The 26235-nt window shown below is 45.1% G+C and overlaps 1 long non-coding RNA gene across 1 annotated transcript in view; it reads right to left on the minus strand.

The window, feature by feature from the left end:
- The window catches only part of LOC117036883 (uncharacterized), a 167987-nt gene that overhangs the window by 97201 nt on the left and 44551 nt on the right, over positions 1–26235 (minus strand). The window lies entirely within an intron of this gene.

Below are 26235 nucleotides of genomic sequence, written 5' to 3' on the forward strand. Positions count from 1 at the left end.
TACACATCAAATGAAGTCCTGAGTGAGAGCACATGAAGGTTATAGCACATTTACCAGTAAAGTGACTTTTATAGGGCGATTTCTAATTTCATAATTTTCCCTTTTCTTCCGATTACCTTCAAGCCATATAATGTGTCTCTAATCTGATGTTACACGGTTATTTTTAGAGCATATTCTCAAAATAGGCATTCCCAAATTTGGCCATTTAATTAATGACAAATTAAACTGATGACATGAATATAAAAACAAATGCAATGTTTATCAATTTTTCTAATTCGTGTGATTTTAAAAAAGGAATCATCTCCATTCTTTTACAAACAATATCTACGTCCATTATTTTCTCTCACATGGTCTGATATTTACTCAGTCATTCATTTATTTGCTAAGGACACTGTAATTAATCCTTTGCTTGGTGATTGCTTTCCATCTCTATTCATCTAGCAAGGCATTTTCTTCCCTTTGTTACTGTTTTTACCATGGAAAAAAAGACCATTTCATATCTCTAACCCATTGCCGGGAAAACCATACTTTCTGCCTTTCTATTCATTGAAAGAGGGAATCTAACTACTTCTGTTGCTTTCTAACTGAAAATGCGTTCTTCATCTCATTTCTTTCACTCTCACCCTGCTTGCAGGCAGAATGTTTTTCATTATTATTCATAAGGGGTCAGCTGGAGGAAACATGTGTCTTTAAAGATGGTTTTAGAGTCACCACCGGAACCCAGAATGCTTTGGGCCTGGAGTGTCTGCAGGACTTGATCTGGTCTAGAGCGGATGTGGTTTCCTGCATGCACCGTGACCAGCGCCCTCTCTCTGGACTCCGCGTCAGGGAATGAAAGAAGAAGGTATTCTTGCATGATACGAATAAGGAGATGGCGAAGGAACTCAGTCTTTTTGTACTTGCTGGTTCAGCATTAGCCAGCACAAGTTAACAGAACTAAATGGGGTTCCTGTATTACAGAACCGCACTCCCCAAGACTTGACTGGACTAATATAACGTGTATAGCATTTCCCACAGCCATTGGACCATGGATGTGTCTCATGATATGATTTTGTACTGCAGATCCTGAGAAATTGAGGATAAAACTTAATCCCAAAAAGTCTGGGTAAATTGGGTCTTCTTCCCAATTTACAGATAAGAAAACTAAGGCCCGTAGGAGTAATCATTTGCCTGACACCATAACAGTTCGCAAGTGGGTGACTATGCTGTGCCCTGCACATCCGGTGTCCTCTCCCTCCATCCAACACCCTTCCAAGGTGGAAGGAGGAGCGTCTGCGGAAGGGCAGAGGCTGGGGTCACAGGCCCATGGGAAAGGCAGAGTAGGACACAGAAGGGCCCGTGGGAGACACTGAGCACCTCTCTCCCTGCTTCAGAAGCTCGATGGGATGGTGTCTGTGAGATACACAGCAAAACTCTTTACATCAAGCTAAATTTTAATTCTAACCTTCGATTCTCCCTATACTCTCCTCTCTCTTACACACTCAGGAAATTTAAAATTTTAGAGAGTTCTGTGGAGGAGATTCCAGGCTTACTCTTCCCTTAGCAGCAGTAACCATGGGCGACTTACGTAAAAGTAGTGACAAACTCAATGCTTAGCTCCAAAGCTTAAATGGGGAAATGCAAAGTTCATATAATCAGGAAGTTGCAAGGATGACGTGGAAGCAAATGGCTTTTATACAATCACTAAGCGGGATATTGATATTCAGGAAACCCTCTGCTCCCCGCAAAAGAGTCCACGTACAAAAAAAAAAAAAAAGAAGTTTTTTTATATGTTTTTTGTTTTTCAATAAATACGATAGCTCTCTTGCCATGCCCCATTTTGTCAGTTGTACACTACTTACTATGACACAAAACCATTGTCACACAGCTCACAAAAGCAGCTTTGGGTGCAGTGGGAACCAGACCGAGCTATTGCTCTCCTTTCTGCCTTGGTCACCCTCTCTGTCTCCCATAAGCTTAAATTGACGAGGTCAATTCCAGCCTGGGCCTGAACGGAATCTTCATTCCTTCCTAACAGGGAGCTGTGCTGAATTAAGTAGTATTTTAATGCATTTGTGTACAAGCCAGCACAGCTCACTCATAAACAAAAGAGGGGTGGTCGTGGGGGAAAGGTCAGCAAACCATTTACAATGGGGACTTCTGAAGGACTAAGGAGGGAGAAACATTTATTGTCAATAACATTGTCCATAAACATTTATTGGACAGTGACAAATGACTACTAGAATTAGCGGAGTGATCACATTGTAAGGTATAAAAATGTCAATTCACTATATTGTACACCTGAAACTAATATTGTGTACCATCTATACTTAAACAAAAACTAATAAGGAAAATGTACCACTAAAAAAACACATTTATTGTGTATCTAGCCCCTGCTAGGGACTGCACCTGAGTCACTTACATGTAACCCCTCTTGTCACCCCAGGAGGCGAGGACCACTGTCCCTCCATTAGAGATGAAAAAACTCGATACTCGGCCTCAGAGATGTAAGCAACCTCCCTGAAATCACACAGCTGCTAAGAGGCAGAACTTAACCCTGGGGTCTACATGACTCACATGTGTGGTTTTCAACTATCAAATGGTCTGGATCAAAAGTGTAGAACAAAACTCACAAACACATTTGGCTCTTGGAGCAGAAGGAGACATGCAGCAAAGGGGGTTACTGCCCAGCAGTGAGGCCGCACAGTCCAGGGTCTGATGTAAGACTCAAACCTGAGATCCTTCTACGTAAATGACAGCCAGCAAAAGGAGGAAAGGAAAGGCAACTACTCAAAGTTTGTGAGAACTCCATACAAACGACCAGAAGCCACGAAGCTGCAGAAGAAAAAAGTTTGGATGGATGGATGGATGGATGGTGGGATGGGTGGGGTAGAAGTCAGAGTCTACGCCAGGTATTGCTGCATACTGAGCATGTGCCAAGCTGCAGGTTTTGTGCAGAGCACCTGACCTGTATTATCTCCTATAATCTTCAATAACTTTATGAAGCAGGAAGCTCCTCATTTTGCACATGGAGAAACTGAGCTGTTATCAGTCACGCATGGTAAAGCCAGGATTGCATCGCTGGCTGCCAGGCCCCAGGGCCCGACACTAACCACTGAACTGTGTCCTAGCTAAAGAGGCAGCGCATGTGCTGGGTTCATGCAGTTCTCCGCCGAGAGTGGGGAGCATGGAAACGGGGAGGTGTTTGTGACCTCTCTAGGATCTTTCAAGGACCTTCCACAAAAGCTCTGTTACAGGTTTAGGTAAGAGGGAACATGCCGCCTTGCTCCTTTTCTTTTGTAACCGTTAAGGCTAGTTTGACATTTTAATCGTTTCTCTGATCTATTTTTTGAAGCTATACCACATCATCCAGGCAAAGACCCGTTCTGATGCCCTGTGTATTCTAAACTTTCCTGTAAATCATTCCAGGAGATGAGAGTACAGGGAGGATAGACTCCCTGAAGAACCATTGAAGTGAAGAGTTTTATGCCGAATCCCATATCTTTGTGATCTCAATAGAACTTAATTTAACAATATATGACTTTCTATCTTCTAAGAGGCAAATTGGTTTAAATATCACCTGTTCTACTGATGGAACTATGAAAAGAAGGCCACTATGACTAGTAACTAAAATAGATGCTCCCATATTATTTTCCTCTGGTTAGAACATCACACACTTATGACAATGCTCGATTTCACCAGATTTTATTCTATTTGGCTTAGGTGTGCCCCCAACCCATGATAGGATGGATTCTAACTGCCAATCATTTAAGAATGGTATTTTTTTCCCCTTTTGATTATAACAGTACTATATGTTCACTATAGACAATCTGGAGAATACATGAAGAAAAAATAGTGTATAATTCTACAACTCCAAAATAACCAAGTGAGATTTTGGTGTACTTTCTTCTACTCTCTTCCCTCTGTGTATATATTTACATACATACATATGCATATAATTATACAAATATACATCTTTATGAATATAGAATTAGAAACCTGGTGTATATGGTTTTGTATACTGCTTTTCTTCCTGTAGAAAGTAAGCATCTTCTCGTATTATTAAATTCTCTCTGAAAGCACGATCTTGAAGTCTGTAGACTCATCCATCACGGCCTGTCCAGTGGTAAACAGCTCCTTCTTTGGGGATTTTTTTTACCTCTCACACGTCAAGCACCAGGGGCATAAAAATAAGCCTGAGGGGCTCTTGTTCCCCAGGACATAGTCACAAAGGAAGAGGGACATCCAGACAAATGGCCACCCAGAGGATGGCATGGTGGCACAAAGGACAGGGAGGAAGAGGCCTGGTCAGTTTGGGGAGCTCTGACTTCAGGTCTCACTAGATCCCGTGAGTGTTCAACAGCCTACACCCAGAGGGAGGGCATCCTAGGCGAGGAGCGAGTCCCGCTGGCCACAGAGCTTCCAAGGACATGGGACACAGCTTCCAGAGGAGCTGGGATTCGACTCCAGAGATACTCTGGTGAAGGGCGGAAGGGACCACTAGAAATATAGGGTTAACTACACAGGAAGCCGAGGTCGGAGAGAAGTTATAGCAAGTTTTTGTGCAGAGATGAGAGGGAGAGGCTGAGTAATGCGCCCCAATTTAATTGTTTTTAGCCGTTCCCCATAATCCCTCAGGGATTGCCTTCCTGGTGAGATAAATTTGCAAGAGCAGCCTGATAAATCCCCAAGCCCTGAAGCTTCAGTTGGAATCTCGGCTGTGGGAATCCTTAGACCCAAGCTTTGAGCAGCTGAGACATTGCCCTAATTGCTTATGTCCACCCCAGTCAGCCGTGGGAAGTGAATACGGGTTTCTTTTGGTGTCTGTGGTGTCAAGGAAATAGGAAGAGCATTTGGAAAATGGAAACTGACTATGTGGGCTTTTAAAGCACAAATTATCCCTGTTCAACTCAATCCTTGCCCACTAAATACAAATACTTCTGGTTCACTTGCTTAGACACAATTCTGATTTTTTAGTGTTTTAACAAACACTAAAGATTATTCCCTTAGCTGGGAATAACCCTAAAGAACAAGCCACATTTTGATAACTCTACCCCCAAAATCCCACACTGAACCCCCTTTGTTTCCAAAAGTATAACATATGAAAGCATGATAGTGTAACCTAACATAAAATACTCTGAATCTAGAATCTATTCCTGTGAGATTTCCTGTGGATTCTTAATCTGATTAATTCCCAAGAAGAGAAATTCATGATTGCAAGAGGAGATTGGTAGCAAAGGTTTTTTTTTCCTAATTCTGCTCTTGACAAGTAAATTGGTGAATATAATCCTTCAATTCGTGGTGTTTTCACCATTGGGAGATTTGTCCAAGGCTATTTTCAGATTCCATCAACCCCACCTCTGAATTATTGTTCTGCCTCCGAAGAAAGATTCCAATAACCATTCTACAGATATCTTCATGCCAATCCATTTCGCCAGACAGACCACACGTAAGTTATTGTTAGCTCCCCATTAGATATATAAATCGAGAGAAGCAGTTCTGTAGACAGTGAAAAACACTGGACAACCCGAAAGTCAATAGAGGTTTGCTGAATGAATGAAGTCATTCACGGCTTTGATGTAGGAATGAATGATCAGTTCTTGCTCTGAGCAGATCCATCTTCCTCGTTAGATCCTGTTTGGTCTGGCAGGAGATTTCTGGGCTGCTGCAGAGAGGAAGCTGGCATGCGGTTGATTTGGGGAACAGACTGCATTTCTTGTATTTCCTTCCTTTCTTTTCTTCTTCTCTATTGAACCTTGGGAAATTCTGTCCTAACTTCGATCTAAGTTTGTGCAAACTGTGCGACCCAGGATGCCTGCCTGGGCTGAGCCATTTGTGTGACCTGGGATAGTGGGGGTTTGTGTTCAGCCCCCAGCTTTGCATCCTGAACACACGACACAACAGCTCACATTTTCTGGGGGGCATATCACAACTGTCAGTGGACTTGGTAGCCACGAATATTCCCCATGCAGATGGACACATCTATTTTAAAGTTCAGTGGAGTACAGTTTCCCAGTTCCCCAAACTCTGGAAGCCTTATTCAACATAGCACAGCCATTCTTTTTTGTTTCCTTTCCCAGAAAGCCTTGCACTGCAAAGGTGACCAGCAGGAATTCATACACATTCTCCTTCATGGTCCACAACGACCACTCGCTGGGCTGGAGAGGAGTTCGGGGAAGAGGCATGACTCTAGGGGAGAATGGAACAAAAGCCACACTGCCACTGTAGAAACACCAAACAATGGTGAGTGTCAGACAGAAAAGTCTGTCTCGGGGCAGAGAACAGACAAGACATCTAGCTCTCTCCCTAAAATCTGTAGCATATATCATGGCAGGAGCGGAGAAAGAACAAATCAAAGGTTGCTGAAAGAGCCTTTCAAACTGGTCTTCTGTAATCAGTCTACTTTTCTCCTTTTCTCTAAGCAAAGCTGTCTGACATTTCTACAATTACTCCCAAACCCTCTCATTTGGGTTCTCTTCTTCTCCGTAGGCCATGTCATTTCCAGGGAGACAACTGCAAGTTGGGCCTGGAAGAGTGGACACAGGCTCTTGTGTTTAAGTTTCCTTTTACATTGCCCTGGCCTGTTCCCTGGGGACTATGGGAAGGGAAATCCCGAGTGGAAGCTCTTTCCACGAATCCTGTAAGACCAGTCATGGGTGACTTGAGTGTCCCTTGGCCACTCCTCTCGGAGCACAGAGTGATTGACAGGGCGCAGACTGGCCATCGATCACAGCCAAATGTGCTGCACGAGGCAATCCCAGCCCTGGTCTGTCTCTTCCTCTATTAAGCTGCTTATCTTTTCTAACTCACTACCTTCCATCTTCGTACCCCGGCTTCTATCTCTCAGCACTACGACCATTCCAGGCTGCTTTTCAGATCCTCATCCTGCCTCCCACCTTCACACACACCCTCTCCCAGGAACACCTCCTTTTTCCCTGCTTAATCCTCATTCTTTCCTAACTGCTTCCTTAGACAAGGCTTCCTGGAACCCTCAGAGTAAGTCAGTTCTGCCCGTTATGCCTTCTCTCGTAAGCCCCTTAGCAACCATGAAGGCTGCTGACGTTATCCACAGCTGGGGAGCCGGGGGACAGGATTATGTTGTGTCTTTCGCCCTGCATCCCCAAGCCTAAGGCAGACCTGACCCAGGGAACTTCCGGAGCTTGTCTTCTCACCCCACCCGAGACGATGAGTAACTATGGGTCCACCTTCTGCCCCAAGGCCTGGGTACTCAGGAAACAATTTTAGGAGAAGCCCTTCACACTCTCTCCTCTAACCCCAAAATTCTCCCTCCTGCCCCCAGTAGAATTTCCACTTTTCTTTCAGGAGCACAGAGATTTCCTGTGTTGTGTTTTGTTTTTTTTTTGTGGCCGCCACACCAAAGTACCACAAACTGGTGGCTTCAACAGTAGAAATTTATTTTGTCACCATTCTGGAGGCTGGAAGTGTGAGCTATCAACAAGGTTGGCTTCTTTCCTCAGCTTGTAGACGGCTATCTTCCTTCCCCGTGTCCCCACGTGGTGGGTGTCTGTGTGTGTCTGTGTCCTAATCTCTTCTTAGAAGGACACCAGTCATATTGGACTAGGGTCCACCCTAATGCCTTCATTTTAACTTAATTACGTCGTTAGAGGACCTGTCTCCTCATACAGTCACATTCTGAGGTCCCGGGGCCTAGGACTCCGACATAGGACAACTCAGCCTCTAACAGGCCCACCTGGGAGGGAGACTTGCAGGCGATAGCCCCGCGGTCTTTGTGAACTGTGTGAACAGTCTTCACGGTGACACACAAAGCGAGCTCTGCTCCATCACCAAGGGTGCCTCTGAGCTGACGGCATCTCATCGAGGCCGACTGATAAATGCCCGTTGGAGGAACCTTTACAGACCATTCAGCTCAACACCCTTCTTCTGCAGATGGAGAAGGACATCAGCGTGGCCAAGCTCTCCCAAGCAGGGAGTGGAGAGGCTGAAACAGACTCAGGTCTCCTGCATCTCAGAAATGGGAGAACTTAAGCTTTCCCCCCAAACTTTCCTATCTTGCATTATCATCAGGATAACTGCCTGAGGCTTATTTCATTTAGCCTGTCGAGGATACATCACCTACAATCCTACGTCGTGTGAGTATGAAGTCTCCCTTTTAGCTCTAACGACATGTGGGGGAGGTTCCTCTCTGTGTACAGCCCAGCCTAGGTCAACCGCTGAGCAAAGCCACAGGTGTCATCCCTCCAGCCCACTCCTGCTGTTCTTGAAAAAAGTCACTTTCTCTTTTTTTCTTTTTCAAAATATAGGGACTTCATCTTTTTTCTGCCATCTTGTGCAGGAACAAGATGGCAAGACAGAAATACCCTATCGTGATGTTTCTAAATCCCAAAGCACTCTGCTTCCCATGCAATCATTTTTACCCTGGGCCACAAGTGAAATGATATCTGCCACAGAGAAAGGAACTAGTAATCTGAAGAGATTTGCCTCTCGCATATAGAATTCCCCAAACCAACTTAAATTCATACGCCATAAAATATATCTGACATGTCACCACGTCTCTCCAGGCTCAAAGCCCTAAGGCCCCTAGAATCTCACTATACACACCCTAAGGAATTTCAATTCAGGGTAAAACCAGGCCTTCTGAGAGGATATACATGGGAGACACAGAAAGCCCTTGCAGCTTCACGAAAATCCTCTCCCTGAGTCTCTTCTCCTGATATCTGGTCCAGGGTCTTTCTCATCAGGGAACTTTATTCCTTCACAAGCAGTGGGCTTATGGTTAGAATGAATCATTTTCAAGGAAAATTCCCAGCTAAGGGTATCAGTGACTTTCAGGGAAAATTGGAACGTTATAAATAAACGTTCATAGCATCTTAAATGACAAAAGCAATCCTTTCCCCGAATAAATACTTGTTGGGCATTTACCATGTGCTGGACAGGCTCTCGGGTGCGTGTGTTTACCATTCAGGGCTCTGGGGGGTCACTACCTCATCTCAGAGACGCGTGGCAAAGGAAGAAACAGTCCCCAGATCGCAGCCGCCTCAGTGTGAGTTAGAAGAGCACCCTTGAATCAAGTGGCTGCCACTTTCACCTCGGAAGAAATGTCAAGGGAAGTGAGAGGAAGGAGAGAGAGGTCACGTAGAACCAGAGAGCAGAAAAGTGGGAATCACTGCTGTGGAAGCATTTGGACAGGAGGTAACTGTGACAGGGCGTCAGAGAATGAGGAACACGTGATCTTGGGAAAGACGGGGAAGGGGTGAGGAAAAGCTTGAGGCAAAAGAAGACCGAAGGAACTAGTAAATTATGGGGCGCTTGCAACAGTAATTAGGTCAGTTGCTGGATCAGGAGAGAGGAGGGAAAAATAACGTTTACTGAGCTTTTGTGGTGTCCTAGGCACAATGGTGAGTGCTTTGCAATAATTGCGTTTCATCTTCAAAACAACCCATGAGATGGGTTCCACTGTTTTCTCCCTTTTACATTGGAGGCAAGGGGAGGCTTACAAAAGTGAAGCAATTTGCCCAAGGTCACCCAAGAGTCAGGATCAGATATTTAATCCTAGAATCCATGCTTGTAACCAGGACACTATCCTGGAATTTGAATAACGAGGAAAAATGAATGCCAGCGTGAACACCTAAGACTTTATTCGTTTTCGTCTATGAGTGATGGGGAGCCAGCCAGTAAAGGGTTTTGAACAGTAAGAATGACATAATCAATGTCATTTTTCAGGAAGACAAAGGGATCAATGACCACAGATCAAGTGTCCGAAATATATCCAAAACAGGCCTCCCTAGAATGCACACAGAAAGTAAAACAAGACATACAGCTTTCAAGAACAAAGGCTATTTCAATGTCAAGTGCCACTGAAGAACGGATGCAGTCAAGAGCGTCGTCTCCGTTGCCACCCCGCTTCATGCATTGCTCCCGGCTCTGGGTACCAAAACAGAGGATGCTGGCAGGACAGGTGACTCAAACCACAGGTGGTTGTTGGAAGGTTTAACACACAAACCGCCTCATCCTTCACAGCTGTACAGAAGCAAAAATCAATCACCCACAGAAGACACACACAGGACGGGGGGTCGTCCAAGCAAACGAGGGACCCCAGTGTGCACGCCCCTCTCCAAGGTTCTGCCTTCAGCGCTGGGAGCTGGGCAGCTTTTCAAATTTGACATAAAACAGATGCATTTTCACAGCAACTTAACACAACAAAATGTGAGAGGTTCTTCACCAGAAAATAAAGATATGCACAAATTACTTTCCAAACCTAAAAAGAATCCACCTTCTGAATTGTCCATTTCCTTGCTACCGACTATACACATAGGCTGACGCTCCTAAAGCAGTCCCCACTGCTGTGTGAGAGACTCAGATAGTAGGTATCACGTGTCAGCTTATTCATCTGTTGTCCATAATTCGTATCTTTAAAACCACATTCCTCAGAAATTGCCTATTTGGTTACTGGAATTTGAAAGCTCATGAGCAATTATAAGTATCTTGTCAAATGCTGTCTCGAAGGGCTAGCAAGATTATTTCATGGGTCACGTAAATCACTCATTCCTCACTCAATAAGGTTTTATTGAGCCGCTACTATTTGCCAGGCTGCGCTGGGCAATGGAACAGAGGCAAACAAAGCAGACTTGGCTCTTGCCCTCCGTGGACTTAGGTTCTCCAGGGGCAACTGATTTATAAATAAGTTAAATAACAAGTTAATTAATCGCAGCTTAGGGTAAGTGCTAGCAAGAAAACACAATGCTCAGGCAAGAACAAGTGGCGTGGGGGAGAGAGGGTAATGGATTCCCTTCCCCGTCACATCTCTCTATATTACATCCTACATTGTGCTAGTACGGAACGACTCAGACCCTCGCTGCGGGCTTTGCAGCCAGAGCTAAGTGTGCTCTGATGAAGACACTCTGTTACTTAAATCTCCCCCTCGCAGCACTTCTGAGAGGCAAGGGTGGTTCAAGCCTCATTACCTCTATTTCAGAGCAAGGGAGGCCAATGGCTAGGGAACGACCCCCAGGCAAAAATCAAGGCGTGAAGCTGCTGTGGGGTTTGTAGCTGAGCTCAGGTCCCCTGTTCCTAGCTGTTTCCACTAGGCCGTTCATGGCACCCTGCCTCCTGTAGGCTGGGGATACACTCGTGCCTGGAGGTTTGGGAAATAAACCAAACTCAGCAAAAAAGGCTTATTTGCTGAGTGATTAACTCTTCTAAGGCTTATTTGTTACACCAAGAAAACTGTTCCCAAAATGAAGTTTGTTTACCTAAATTTCCTGTATGAGAAAGCTAGTAAATGAAATCACAAACTGAGTAATTTTGTTGAATGTTTTGCTTGGCTTTTTCATCCTTTACAACAACAGCAACAACAAGCAAACAAACAAATAACGCGACATTGAAAATTTCTCTGATGTGAATTCATTGTGGTCACATCAAGTGCAATTTATTATATGGCAGAGAGTCTTCATGAGCCACACCCAGAAAGACTCAGTCACTTAAACATCCAAAGGACATAAGAGAAGCATAAACAGTGTCCTGGAAGGGATGAAGAAAGGTCACTTAGTCCAAACCTTTAACATCCCAGACATGGTTTGAAGTCAAACAGAGGAAAATGATTTATCAAAGACTGCACAACGATTGAGCCAGAATTCAGATTCCAGTTTCTTGATTCTAGACCCAGTGCTCTGTTACCGGTACTAGAAACTCTCCTTAACAGTCAACACATCCTTGGGATGGAGTGGAGAGAGACAATGTGGCTTAAGAACGCTGGGGACTGCACCTCATACACTGTTGGTGCAGCCGCTATGGAAGGCAGTGTGGAGGTTCCTCAGCAAATTAAAAATAGAATTACCATATTACCCAGCAATCCCTTTCCTGGGTATCTACCAAAAATATATGAAAACATTTATCCGTAAAGACATATGTGCTCTGATGTTCACTGCAGCTTGATTTATGGTGGCCAAGACACAGAAACAACCAAAGTGTCCTTCGATGGATGGTTGGATAAAGAAGATGTGCTATGTGTATATATACACAGTGGAATACTATTCTGCCATAAGATGACATCGTGCCATTTGCGACAACAGGGATGGATCTCGAGATTATTATGCTAAGTGATATAAGTCAGACAGAAAAAGTCTAGAACCATCTGATTTCACTAATTATGGTATATAAAACTGAAAACAACAAAGGAATGAAGACAAACAAATGAAGAAACAAAAACTCAGACACCGACAATAGTTTAGCAGGGCAATGACTCAATGACTTAAACACCTTGCATTTTTTAAAATTTTGCCATAATTAAGACTTACATGAAAGTTGCAAGAATAGTACAAATAATTCCCAGATACTTTTTTGCCAGATCCTTCAAATGAGAACGTTTTACTGCATTTCTCTCTCTCTCTCTTTCACTGTTTGATCCACTTTAAGAGTAAGTTTCACAATGTGATTTATGGATGATGTGATACAGAATTGCACACCTGAAATCTATGTAATTTTACTAACAATTGTCACCCCAATAAATTAAAAATAAATTAAAAAAAATAAAAAGAGTAAGTTTCAGATACGATGTCCCTTTATCCTTAAATAATTCAATGTGTACTTCCTAAAAATAAGAATATTCTCTGAGGTGTTTTGAGCATAAAAAATAAGAATAGTCTTGTATGTGACCAAAGAGCAATTTACAATTACTACTGATAAAATACTATAATCTAAACCCCTTATTCAGATTTTTTTCAGTTGCCCCAATAATGTTCTTTAAGCAAATCAAAAACCCAAGGTCATGTGTTTCATTTAGTTTGCATGTCTTTTTAATCTCCTTTAATCTGGAATAGTTCTTGAATCTTTCTTCGTATTTCATGACATTGACATATTTGAAGAGAACAGGCCACTTAATATATGGAAAGTCCTTTGATTTGGTTCTGTCACACTTTTTTAAATAATTAGATTCACGTTGTGTACTTTGGGCAGGAATACATAAGAGTGATGCCAAGCTCCCCTTGGTGCATCCCCTCAGAAGGTATGTGCTCGTGCTTTTAATATGTCCGATCAACCAATGAGATCATTTGGTTAAGGTAACGCCTACCAGATTTCTCCACCGTCAAGACACTCTTTTACTCTTTGTAAGGATCTCATAGGGAAATACTTTGAGACTGGGAATTCTTGTTATTCTTACACTTTCACCGCCACCCCCAGTGTTAGCACCCATTGAATTTTCTTACTTGGATCAGTTATTATGGTGTTTGCCAAATAATGATTTTGTAATTCCATCCTCCCTTCTACATTTATCATTTGGATTTTGACTGTAAGGAAGAACTTTCCCTTCTTATAAAACTCTCTGATTCTGGAACGGAAGCTTTCACCAGTATCTCCTACAATTACGTGTCTGTTCCGTCTTGGGACCCAGGAATGCCAGCACCCAGTACTGTCCTCAACTGATAAAGGTAAGGGCAGTGCCAGCTTCCTCTGGTGGGGAGCAGAACCCAGGCCTCTCCCCTCACCTAGAAGAAACCCCTAGTTATCAGAGAAGACAACGGCGTTTAGGGAGAGAATAGGTGGCTTGTGCTTCATTCTACGTAAAGACCATCCTCCCTCCCACGTCCATACAACACTCCTCTGTCTGGCTATTGCACGCATATTCCTCCCTGTTCCCGGCTTCTACAGACCGCCCAGATCACTCCCCGTTATTCTGGGATACTGTAGGTCCCACTCACTGTCACCTTCTCTAATATTACTCCTGTCATCGTTCCTGGTGACTTTACTATCCATGTAGATAACCCTTCTAATTGCCCGGCCTCTTAGTTCCTTGACTTCTGCTCTTTCAGTGACCTTGTCCCTGCCTGACCTCAGCCACGCACCGCCCACCATACTCTGCACTGTGGCGTTCCTAACAGCCTTCCCGACCCCCCAGTTCACACATCCCACTCACCACCCACCTCTTATCATTTGCACGCCCTCCGATTATTCTTTGTACCACCCAGGAGTGACACCACTAGTGTTAGTCCTGACACCACTGTCCTGTCTGTTACACCTCCCGTGGCCTCACTTCCTTCCTTCCCAGCTTACGTTCCTGGTGCATCTTTCCCTTCCTTGAGGGACATACAAAGCCCACCTCCTTGGCCCCTCTTATTTTCGTCCACTCAACCAAACCCACCCTAGCTAACTCCAACTCTTGACAACCCGGAATTTATACGTGCACAGCTGACCATGGCTGGGCAGGGGAGGGGACGATGACCGCTAAAAACGCCCTGCTCTGAAGTTCATGACCACTGATCTCCAAAGGGCCTCAGTGCTGCCCGGTAATTCTACTGCATTTCCCAATCATTTCCTCTCCTGAGAGAACGATTTCACGCTTTCTCTCTCGCCCACCTGCCACCTACTCCCACTCCTTCGTTCTGGGGGCCTTGCTCTCTATTTCACTGGGAATTAGACCCAATCAGAAGAGAAATTCCACAGGTTCTCAGCACGGCTATAGGCCCATCTGCATCTGTGGCCACATGCTGCGCCTTCCCTCCTGCTACTCAGCTGAAGTACTGGTGAGTCCTGGAGTAACCGTCCCGGCTCCCACCCAATCCGTTGCCCTGGATGGAACACTACATCCTCCCCCGGCCTCCTTTAGGATCGTGCCCTACAATCGCTGCCTCACTTTCATGCATAATTAAAATTTCCCTCTCCACTGAATGACCTTCGTCTGCATTCAAACGTGCTGTGATTTCTTCCAACTGGACAATCTTGACCTATTTCTCCCCCAACTACCACCCGAGTTCCCAGCTGCCATTTACTACTTTATTGCCTCCCGTTCTCTCCATCAAATTCACTTCCCGAAACTGGTTTTGACAAAGACACCGATGGCTTCCCTGCTGCTAAATCAAGTGGTTGATTACAAGTCCCCATCATTGTACTTGAACGGTCATCAGCACCTGGCACAGGTGATCTCCTCCTTCTCCTGGAAATGCTTGCTTTCCTTGGCTTCCACGGCATTACACCCTCTTGGTTTTCCTCCTACTGCACTGACCAGTCCTTTCGGTCCCTGTGCTGGTTTCTCCTGACCCCCCTGAGCGCTTCCCGGCGGAGTGACCTGGGACTGAGTTCTCACACCTCTTCTCTGTGAACACTCACTCCAGTCTCAGGGCTGTACCTGTCATCTGCTCATTCATGGCTCCGGAACTGCTATCTCCAGTCCAGACCACTCTCCTCAATTCCAGTCTCCGATCTAAAGCCACTTACTTGACATCTCTACCTGATGTCTAACAGGTATCTCAAAGTTAATATGTTCAAAACTGGGCCTCTGATCTTTCCCCAAAACATGTTCTACCCTAAATCTTCCCCATGTCTGTTAATAGTAACTCAGTCCTTCACTTGTTCAAACCTCAAACCTTGGAGTCATCCCAGAGTCCTCTCTTCCCCTCGTACCACATATAGGTTCTACTGGCAAATCCTGTTGGATCTACCTTGAGTGTAAAATCAGAATCTGACTACGTTCACCACCTCCGATAACACAAACCCAATCCACGTCACCATCAGCTCAAGGATGAATTATTGGTGAATGCTGTAGGGTCTGTTTTAAAAACATCCAGAATCTGAATGGTTCTCACCTGGATCAAATAACCATCATCTCTTGCTTCACTGAGGGCAAGACTCTCCTAACTGGTCTTCTTGTACCCAACAATTTATTGTTCATGGAGTAGCTAGAATGATTCTCTTAAAATATGAGACTGAGCACATAATTCTTTAGCTCAAAACCCCCCAATGTCCTTCCATTTCACTCATGTTCTTACAATTGCCTTTGGGGTGCAAAATGAGCCCCCGTCACTCTACCAACCACCTTTGCAGTCTCCTCTTATCCTACGCACACAATGACCTTTCATTCTTACCACACCAGACTTCAGGCTGCCGGCCAAATGCGCCAAGCCCTCTTTCAGCTGAAAGTCTTTGCACATGACCTCATCCCTCTCTCTACCCAACAGAACTTTCTGGATGATGGAAATGTTCTAGACCTGTGCTGTCCAACATGGCAGCCTCTGGACAACTGTAGCTCTTGATCACTTGAAATGTGCCTGGCGCAACCAAGAAATTGAATTTTTAATTGTATTCAATTAATTTAAACGTGAGCAGCCACCTCTGGCTAGAGGCTACTCCTAGGGCAGGTCTAGTGTGCTCTGCCTTCACATACCCACATAGCTCATTCTCTCTCTGCCCTCCTTCACGTAGCTCCTCAAATGTCACTTTCCCGGAGGAAAGGGGGGCTTCTCTGATCAAGCAACTTAAAATAGCCAAGTCACGCCCCCCACCTGGTACTCCTCACCCCCCTTCCCTTTTTCTTACGATCTCCACGGTGATTAGAAATAGCGGATATACTATATATCCTATTTGCTCATTCATTTGTTGTCTGTCCCTCCAAATTAAAATTTAAGGTCCATCACGTCAGGGACTTTCTTCTGCTTTGTTTCCCGTTTACCACCAGTGCGTAGGCCAGTTCTGATGCAGAGTAAGAGCTCAGTAATCACCTGCCAATTCAGTGAACAATCCCTGCCAACCATTACCTTCTGGAACGTGGCCTAGAACTCGTCACGACCCATCTCTTGGCCTCAGCTTCCCCTTTCTCCTATTATTCTCTGATACCGTGCTTGTTTTCTTCTTAGTACTTACAACAATTCATATGTTCTCTATTTGTTTTCTTACTGTCTGTCTCCTCCATAGACTGAAAACTCCCAAAGGGCTGGTACTGCAGTCATCTTATTAATTTAACACCACGCCTGGCACCCAGTTGTTGCTCCTTAAGTAAATAACTGTTCTGGGTTTTGAGGCAATGAAGCCTGCCACCCAATAGAGGCTCAGTAAGTGTTTGTTGAAGATTGCATCGATGATTTCATCTTCAAAATGAAGGGTTTTAACTAGCTGGGAAGGGTGGTCCCTTCTAACTTGGACCTTCTATGGTCGTAGAGAAGGGTTCAAATACGGGTCCACACAGCTGCACAGACATCAGCTAAAGGCCAACCCTGGTATGACTTAGTCTGTAGGGCTATGGGTCCCGAAAGACCCTGGGGTGGTAGGTGCTCAGGGCGAGCTGGCATCGGGCCTATCTATCAGATGTGACTGGAGGCCCATAATCCAGCTCCTCTCCCTTCTCCCACGGTTGGGGAGGTTTTCTGTTGTGGTGCTGCTTTTGTTGTAGTGGTTTGGGGAACAGGCTCTGGAGAGTCTTTCCGTGTGGCTAACACGGCCATCCTTAGAAGGCCTGCGAGCTCTGTGAACCAGCCATCCCCTCCCCTGCTAGTCTCCTGCTGCCCTTCCAGCCCACCTGGGGCTCTGGGGGTTGGGGGCGGTTCCTGTTCACAGCAGGCCCTTTTTTTTCCCTGTGTGTAGCCTTAGAAAGCAGCAGAGAGGGACACTAAATCGGCAGGAAACTTGCCCGTTCACCTCTAATATTTCAAGTCCATAAAGTATCTTTACCCCAAGCTGAGGGTGGGACGTTTTCCTGCTCGCCAGACAGAAGTTTTTAGAGGGATTCCACAGCTTTTCCATAAAACAGACCTGGGTCCTGAGCTTATCACTTTTGCGGAAAAACCTCCTCTGTCACGATGAACAGTAGCATTTGCATAGTCGTTTAAGAAAAATGGGCAATCACCACCATGTCCTCCTCCTGGAGGAAAAATGACACTGAGCTTTCATTTGATAGCGCCCGGAAGTTCTTTTCTTCTTCTTCTTGTGACCTTAATGCTGCTAACAATAATCGAGCATTGAACACATATTTGTGGCGTGATTGTTTCAGTTAGTGCCAACCTCTAAGTTGGCTTTATAAGCTTCTAATTCTGAACTGAGGCTCTCCCTTTCTACGGTCAGACCAGACTATCAAGGGCTTGGCATTTCAGGAACCATAAGGCTCGCCTTCCGCAGTGTACTGACGCACTGCAGTGTACGTCACACTTTTCAGAGACAATGAAAAGGGCCAACACATACACATGTCCATTTTCAAAGGGTAGTTTCTGCAGCTGTCTCTCCTCGCTCCGAGAGACGGTGTGACAGCCGGTGACCTCGGTTAACCAACCTCAGGGACGGTTGTTGGCACTGTCATTTATTTACCATCACTGACGTGAAGGCCAACCTTTAAAAGTGTGTCCTTATAAATCCAAAGAAGTATCTAGGCTTCTACGTCTCCCATTGGTCTCCCTTCTGATTCTCCTCTGATTTCTTATTTCTGACAAATCACTGACAGCAGTGTACAAATAAAGTTCCTAGGTGAAAGGAAACCCTTAGTGATGAATTAACTCACGATAACATTGCTGCAGTCTCACTAATTGCTGAGTGGCTTTAATCTCCAATTCACTCAGTGATTCTAAAAATAACTATGAGTGTTTGTCATTGCCAGTAAGCATTACATGGCTAAAATCTGGGTGCACACCCCCACATTCAATGCGGTATTATTTATAATAGCCAAGACATCTCTCAGCTGCATGTAGAATCTAATTGTTTAAAAACCTACCAGACTCATTAAAAAAATAAGAGATCAGATTTGTGGTTACCAGACGTGGGGGTGGTGAGGGAAGGAGAAATTGGAGGAAGGTTGTCAAAAGGTACAAACTTTTGGTTATAAGATAAGTAAGTACCAGGCATGTACTGTCCGCAGCATGACCACAGCCATCACTGCTGTGTGATAAATAGGAAAGTTGTGGAGGAGCCGATCCTAAGAGTTCTCAACACAGGGGAAACTGCTTTTTTCTTTTCATTGTATCTGTATAAAATGAAGGGTGGTGACCTACTGCAGTAATCATTTCACAGTATATGTAAATCAAACTATTATTTTTGAATAAAACTGAGAAAAAAAAAATTCAAAAAAGAAAAGAAAAAATCTTGGTGCATGAAGGGATTTTGAAATGGAGAAATAGATAAACTTACAGAATATAATGGAAAATTGTAATCTAATTTTCAGGGGTAGTTAATGGCACAAATTGCAGTTGTAACAGTATTTCCAGGCAGAGTTATGGATCAAATCTCCTACAGGGAACACTCAGGAATCACCTGTACTTAGCAAGTGATTTTCTAGAAAATTGTTTTCTTTTCTGGGCACCAAAACCCATCACAAATTCCTTCATTTCTGGGGAAAAGTGCCTAAGTTGTCTCCTACCTTACATTAACTTCCAGTAAGTTTTCTGGCTGGATTGGCTCTGGTCCCAAAAAAAGAGCAGAGATGGTATGAATGAGAATGAATTTTCATCGTGTAGACTTGCAATTACTTGCCCTGCCTCTCAGGCTTTGGTAGTTTGTGTCACGTAATATATTTATCAGGATAGGATCAGGAGAAGTGGGGTGGGGTGGTGGAAACTATCCGGGCTGGAGGTCAGAAGACCTTGATTCCAGCCTCTGGCCCCCTAACTACTGTGTGACTCTGCCAAGTCTGCCGGCCATTCCCTCACCTAGGAAATTGGGGGTGGGGGTCGGGGGGAAGCCATCTCTAAAGGTCTCTTTCAACCTTAAAATTCTATGGCTCAATGAAATATAATGACTTCTATAAAAGTACAGAGATAATTCTTTCGATCAAGTCGTACCGTCTTAACCGAAATGATCTTTGCTTTCAAAGTTCAAATGTAATTACAAGGACATGGAGGGGACAGAAGTGAGTTGCCATTTAAAAGCCAACAGACATCACAGGCAGCCGCTAACTTTCCTGAAACGCACGGTGACAACGAGCAATGGCACTCGGCAGGCAAGCTCTGATCAGGAGCCCTCGGGCGCAGGGAGTCCTCAAGTTTCATTGTGCCACTCAAGGGGCATTTTATCACCTGACAAATTAGGTACCTTTTCATCCACTCGAATAATGTATTCCCTGCAATAAATAGAGATGACTCAAGGCTTGATGGACTCTGGCTGGGCCTGATCAGGAAGAAATTGCTTGTTCAATTCAAATTTTAGAAAGTTTGTAACAAAAGGAAGAAAAAAAAAAACCCATAATCTCATCTTATCGTTTGATGGCCGGTAACAGAAAACTAAACCACCAAAACGGAAAACATTGGCTCAATTATCTGGAGAGTCCAGCCTTAGGCCTGGCTTCAGGTAAGGGAGGATTCATGGGGTGACACAATGTCACCGGGACCCAGTCCTCTGCTCTGCCCTGCATTGGCTGATTTCCTGGTCCCACAGTAGCACACGGGTGACTGACTGCCCACATCGTCCCAGATTCAATCACAAAGCAAGTGAGTACCGAGCCCGTCTTTTCCCTACAAGTCAGAATAAACGCCCTGAGCATGGGTAATTACTGCCTGAAGTCAGTCACGTGACCAAGCCTGACCCAGGCACTGTGGCCCAAGGATGACATGTGAGCTCAGACCGGTCCTGGGTCACACGCCCACCCCTGGGGGAGGTCAGCCCCTCCATACCCTACCCTCCTTGCCCCCCGCAAAATTCTGCCAGGTGAGCGTGGTGCTAAGACAGTTTACTCAGGGCAACTGGGGTGGTGTTAGCTACAAGCCAGACTGACTGCAGCTAGGTTACAAATTACAGGTGTCAGCTTCATGCCTGAAGTAACATGTGTTCTGAGAGAAGAGTCACAGGCTTGGAAAGCATCCTGGAGATCCCCACTGCAACTCTTCATTTAAGGCCGAAGGGGCTGAGACGTAAAGAAACGGAAATAAAGCATAATATGGTTAAATTAAGCTCAGAAGCGTTGGAGCCAGGCAATCCTGATCCGTCACTTCTGTGCTCGGGGACCCTGGGCACGTGACTTCGCTGCACTCGCTGCGCCTCGCTCGCTTCAATCTCCTGAAAAGAGGAGCCGTCACAGCGCCGCGTCACAGGGTTGATGTGAGCGCTGAATGAAATCCCGGCTGGTGCGGCATCTACCACAGGCCCCTCGCCCTGAGTGTCCGGGAAAGGCCCACTGCCACTCACAGAGAGGGGAGAACACTCGCCCAAAGTCACACAGCTAATTCATGGCGAAGCTGGAACTAAAACTGCGTCTCGTAACTTCGCGCTCAGAGCTAGAGGTGAATCAAGATGAAACTGAACGCACACAAGTCAGTGACACCTGACACATCATAGACCAAAGCAGCGTTTCTACCTGGAGGCTCTGGGTTTCCGTTTCGCAGAGCAGCCGCATCACGGTACCGTCACCAGACCCCGCTGAGAAGCGGCCCAGGCCGGCCTGTCCTTTTCCCCCACTGACCAGAGCTGGCGAGTTAGAGAAAGACACCGGTGACCTGTGGACACGGCCCACCCCGCTGGCGGGTGTGGCTCCCCCTCGGCAGCCGCGTCCTCGCTGAGCCCTCCGCGGACATTCAGATGGAAACACAGTCTCTGCCTCCAGAGGCCCTACCCTTGCTGGGACATGGGACATGGGTGGTGGGGACAGAACGTGCCAGAGGTGCTATGGCAGAAGGAACCGCAAGCGGCAGGCTGGAAAGCGCATGCCCGGCTGGGAGAGACTGACAAGGAGAAGGGTCTCCAGGCGAGGCGGTCAGCGGAACCGAAGATGCGAAGATGCGACAGGTCGCGGCTATGACACGAGCGAGCAAGCGAGCGGGAAGGGCCTGCGAGGAGCCCGGAGGTGAAGCCGCGCAAGACGGTGGCCCCGTTGGATTCAGGCCCGAAGGCGCGGCCGGTGCACGGATGGAGGATCAGGCTGGAAGCCGCGAGCACTGACTCGGAGGCCCTCAAATACTCGGAAGCCCCTCCTGCCTCCCGCCGCGCACGTGACCCCCGACCCCCAAGGTCTTCCTTGCGCAGATGCCCCCCACACTGTGCTCGCTTCTGAATATGCTGACGCTCCTACACCACGTTCCCCACCACCAGCCTGCTATGCCCGCCCGGCTGCTTCCACCAGCTCTTCCTTCCACAGAGTATTCCTTCCTCTGTCATCTCCGCCTGGCAGAGCCCTACCCACTGCCATGCCCCAGTCATGTAACCTTATCCGTGCACAGCAGGAGGTTCTTAACACTGACAAGAGGGGAGTTTGCTAAGAGTTCTCATATGCACTCTCCTCGCAGGATGCTCTTCCTGGAGCCCATCATATTCCATGTAGGTTGTGACCGCTCCCTCCTTGGAATTATGCGATGAGTAGGAGCAGATGATAATAATGACGACAGCAATGATGGTAATACCATGACTTAATAACTACTAAGCACTTTACATGCATTACCTAATTTAATGTGCGTTATGACGACACACACAATTCTGTCAGGCCCATTTTGTAGATGAGAAAACTGAGACTGAGGGAGGGTGAGTAAATTGCCCAAGGTCAGACAGCTAATAAGTGGCAGGGCCATGGCTGCAGCTCCAACGCCTGTGGGCCTCACCCACTGTGCTCCTCTCTAATTGGCATGTATCTCACACTCTCTGTGAAATGTATTTGTGTATATGTCTTAATGTCTTGCTAAGACCTAACACTCCCTAGGAGAATGGAGCACGGATTTATCTGCATTAATAACAAATAACACCTATAGAGTGACTTTGTCACTTACAAAGCACTTCAGTACATTAGTGCATCGAATTCTTACTGCAATCTTCTCAAGCCAGAGTCATCTCCACCTCGCACAGGGGAAAATGAAGTTCAGATGACATAAGTGACACAATCAAAGACTTATTGGGAATAATGCACACTCTTCCCAACAGCAGCTCTCAAGCACAATCTGGTGTCAGTTGGAGCTGTTCCATAAATACGGCGGCCGCCCTCCATCCCCTGAGGAGGCAGGATGCCTGTGTTCTCTACCAGTCCCCAGACCCCCGTGACACTAGGCTCCAGTCACCCACAGTTCTGATCTGCCTGATCAAATACACTTTCCTGGCTCCTTCCTTGTCTCACTTCCTCAAACCTGGACTGGTATGTCCAGGGATCACCTCCCAAATAGCTACTTTCTCTCAAATTCTTTTCTTAGGGTCTGCTTCTAAGGAAACCAAAATTAAGACATTCTTCCGAAAGCACGGTTTCTCCCAATGGGTTAGAGCGGTGAGGATAGGGAGGTAAAATAACCAGGAATTTTAAACTATGTGATTTCCATTTTCAATGCTTTCAACAAAGGAGAGAGGGAGCTGTCATCAAGTCAGTCATTCAACAGCCTGCAGCCGGTTAAATTCATTGCAAGTCAAAACTTCTGCTTAAAGGGGCCCTGCTATTAAATTGACAGTTGCCTTGGAATCTAAAATGGAATTGGTTAGAGCAGACTAGAGAAACATTTTTTGCATTTCTCTGGTTATTTCCATTACAGACAGAAATACTCTGACACTTGCTCCTGTACTCTGATTACAGCTCAAGGCAATTTCAGATATTCTTAGATTGAACCGGAACCCCAACTTATAGCCAGTAGCAACGCTCATTCTCAAACCTCAAAGCCTCAGTCTGAAATCAAGGATCTCATGTGGTCAAGGACTATTAAAAGAAAAACCCCAAAAACAACTGAATTTGGTTACGGGGTGAGCAGGGAAGCAGAACTAAATTGTTCCTGCATAAATCATTCTTTAGAGCTCATGGGGCGTTTTTTCAGGCCAGGGGATTATCTGAACCAAGGGTGGCTTCATTATTCTTACAACATCTCTGGCCCTCTCCCCAGAGGGGTGAACTGGAACACAGAAATGCTAAGTCGAGTGGCAGAGCTGGACTGACATGAAGACTATTTCAGATCTGGGGAAAGCACATTCCTCAAAATCTTAGCTGAATTTTCTGTTAATGAATGAAGAAATACATTTCATCTAAAACGGTGCTACATGGTATAAACATTTTTATTTGATCTGACTTTAAATCACCTGCCCAGGTAGAGTCCTATTGTAAACTGGAGGTGAGAAGCTGCTCCAAGGCTCTGGTTGTCAATGATGACAATTTCTACTTAGGTAGAAAAGGCCTGGCTCGGAGCTAAGAAGCATGTACGCTTAGCCCCACGGCCGAACCAGGGAGAGAACTGAGATCTTTGCATCTGCAGAATCCTCAAGCACAGCCCGGCGGCACAGGAGAGCTACCGTTTGGACTCTGTGACTACGAATTCAAACTCTGAATGTTATCTAGATTCTCACAGCATCTTTATTTGGAGGGTTAGCTCCACAGACAATGGTTTCATTTGTTCTGCAGATATCCCTAACGGGTAAACTACTGTGAGAGACACTACCTTTCTCCTCCAAGGAGAAACAGAGAAGGAGGGTGAAACAACTGTCACAGTCCCACGTGGAACTGTGCACTAATAGAGGCAGAGCCGTGAAGACCTTTTCACCACTGATACTCCACCCAAACCCAAATTCTTAATTCTGGGGAACGTTAGGGACTTGGGTATCTAGAAAAATGGATGCCTGAGAAACTGTAATTTTTTTTTTTCTCATTGCATTCTCAGCAGATAATGGAAGCTAAAGCAAATTTTACCTGCTTAAGTAGAAGGTTGGCCTGGCCCAGTGGGCGTATTGTTGTGCCGAGAGCTCTGTTTGTGTTGCCATCATGGGCAGAACAAAAGGTGCGTTTTGGGGGAAGTGTTGAAGGCATGCACATGTCTGCGTCATGTGGTAATTTCTCTCACTCGGTTGCCTAAGCTGAACAGGTGAAAGGAAAGTGACCAGAAGCTTTTTCATCTCCAGCAACGTGTGCTTTGTCTTCCTTTATACCCTACGTAGAACTGGAAGGCTGGGATCAGGTTCCATGAAATAGTCTACAGAAATGCAAATAAAAGCTACTCTCATTACGAGAAAGTCCCAACAGAGCTCCAACATTTCACTCAAAACCCCCATGGTTTCTCAGTCAGAACGTTTATGAAACTTATGTTTATCGTGTGCGGTAGGCTGGTCAGGTTGTATCACTTCCATTTTGGAGGCAACAAGGGTGTAGCTCACAGCAATGAAAAGATACCCAGTGATTCTTCAGGTTTAATAGCATGTAGCTACATAGGAAATACCACTTTCTCCAGTGGGCAAAAGGCACTGTGTGTTTGGTTTCCATTATATTTCAACCAGAGAATACAATGGAATGGCCTAGAAGTTTGGTATTGATATTTCTGGTCTTCTCATAGGCTGTGATGCTGACTCTTTCCATTAGTGATTTCTCCATCTATTTTTCAAAGGTGGGCTCGTAATTGTAACGGTAATTGCCAAAGTAATTCCTCTATTATGGCTCTGCTCTTTGCATGCCCTTTTCTTCAGCTAGAGATTATTGCACCAACTGATCAGAAATATGGAAAATACCCTTAAAGGTCATTTTTGAAGCCTTCTATTAAAAAGAAATCTCTTTCGCTACCTAGTTCTATCTTTTGCTATTTTCCCAAGAAAAGAGTTTCATGGACATTATTCTTATTTGCAAGAAGTTGCCAATATGAACTGAAGATTTCGGGGCAAAATTAAGCTGAGATTCGGGAGACCGGGGTTCTAGCCTTACCTCTGACACTAGTTGGCTCTCTGCTCTTGGGAAGGTATTTGATCGCTCCAGTAACAAAATTTCTCATTTGCAAATAAAGGAACTGGAATGGATGATCTCTGAGGTACAGTCCACTCCTAAATCTATTATAATTTCATGACAAATATGTTGTGTTATTAAAAAAGAAAAATATTTTACAATGGATTCTGACGAAATGTTGCTATTCTCTAAACTAGAGGTAAGGAATTGCTGCCTGTCACTTGAGCTACAAAGGCTTTTTGTGGGGATCTGTTTTTATCCCACACAGACTAAAGACGGGAAGAAGGAAAAGTCTGGGGTTGGATAAAAAGAAGATTTAATTTACTCATCTTGGTTATTAACTCTTTAACCAGCTGGTAGGTGGCTCATTCACCCTTGAAATCCTTGATTAAAAGGCAATCATCTAGGGCCAAATATAATTCATCTCTTGCATAAATCATGGTGTACTTTGGGGAAGGATGTCCCATTTTCAAGATAGCAAGATTTCCAGCCCTTTGTTAAAGCTAGCTTTCGCATTTTTACTCCCAGGGGTCAGAGGGGATAGTCCAGAAAATAGGAGTTTCCAAAAGTGATCCACCCAGGTTAAATACTTATGAAGATTTACAAGATACAACATATTAATAATAAAGAAGCCACCCAGCAAAGAAGAAATGCAGTGAAATAGTGATGGCTGTCAGCAAGCTCATGCTTCTACCTGTGTGAGGGGAAATATTCAACCTCCTGGGGGCCTTCCTATTTCTAGAATCCTATGATTCTGTGGCTTTATGATAGTTCTAGGTTATTTAACAGATGGAAGGAATAGAATTATTTGAAAGCAACGTCAATCTAACTATAATTCTCCTGTTCACTCACAGTCCCTTTTGTTGGGATTTCTTTGTTGGCCATAAATCACTGGAATGACAAAACAGTAGACTTAACCCAAATACATTAATATCCTGAAT

Source organism: Rhinolophus ferrumequinum, chromosome 17, assembly GCF_004115265.2.
Source record: "Rhinolophus ferrumequinum isolate MPI-CBG mRhiFer1 chromosome 17, mRhiFer1_v1.p, whole genome shotgun sequence".
Lineage (NCBI taxonomy): Eukaryota > Metazoa > Chordata > Mammalia > Chiroptera > Rhinolophidae > Rhinolophus > Rhinolophus ferrumequinum.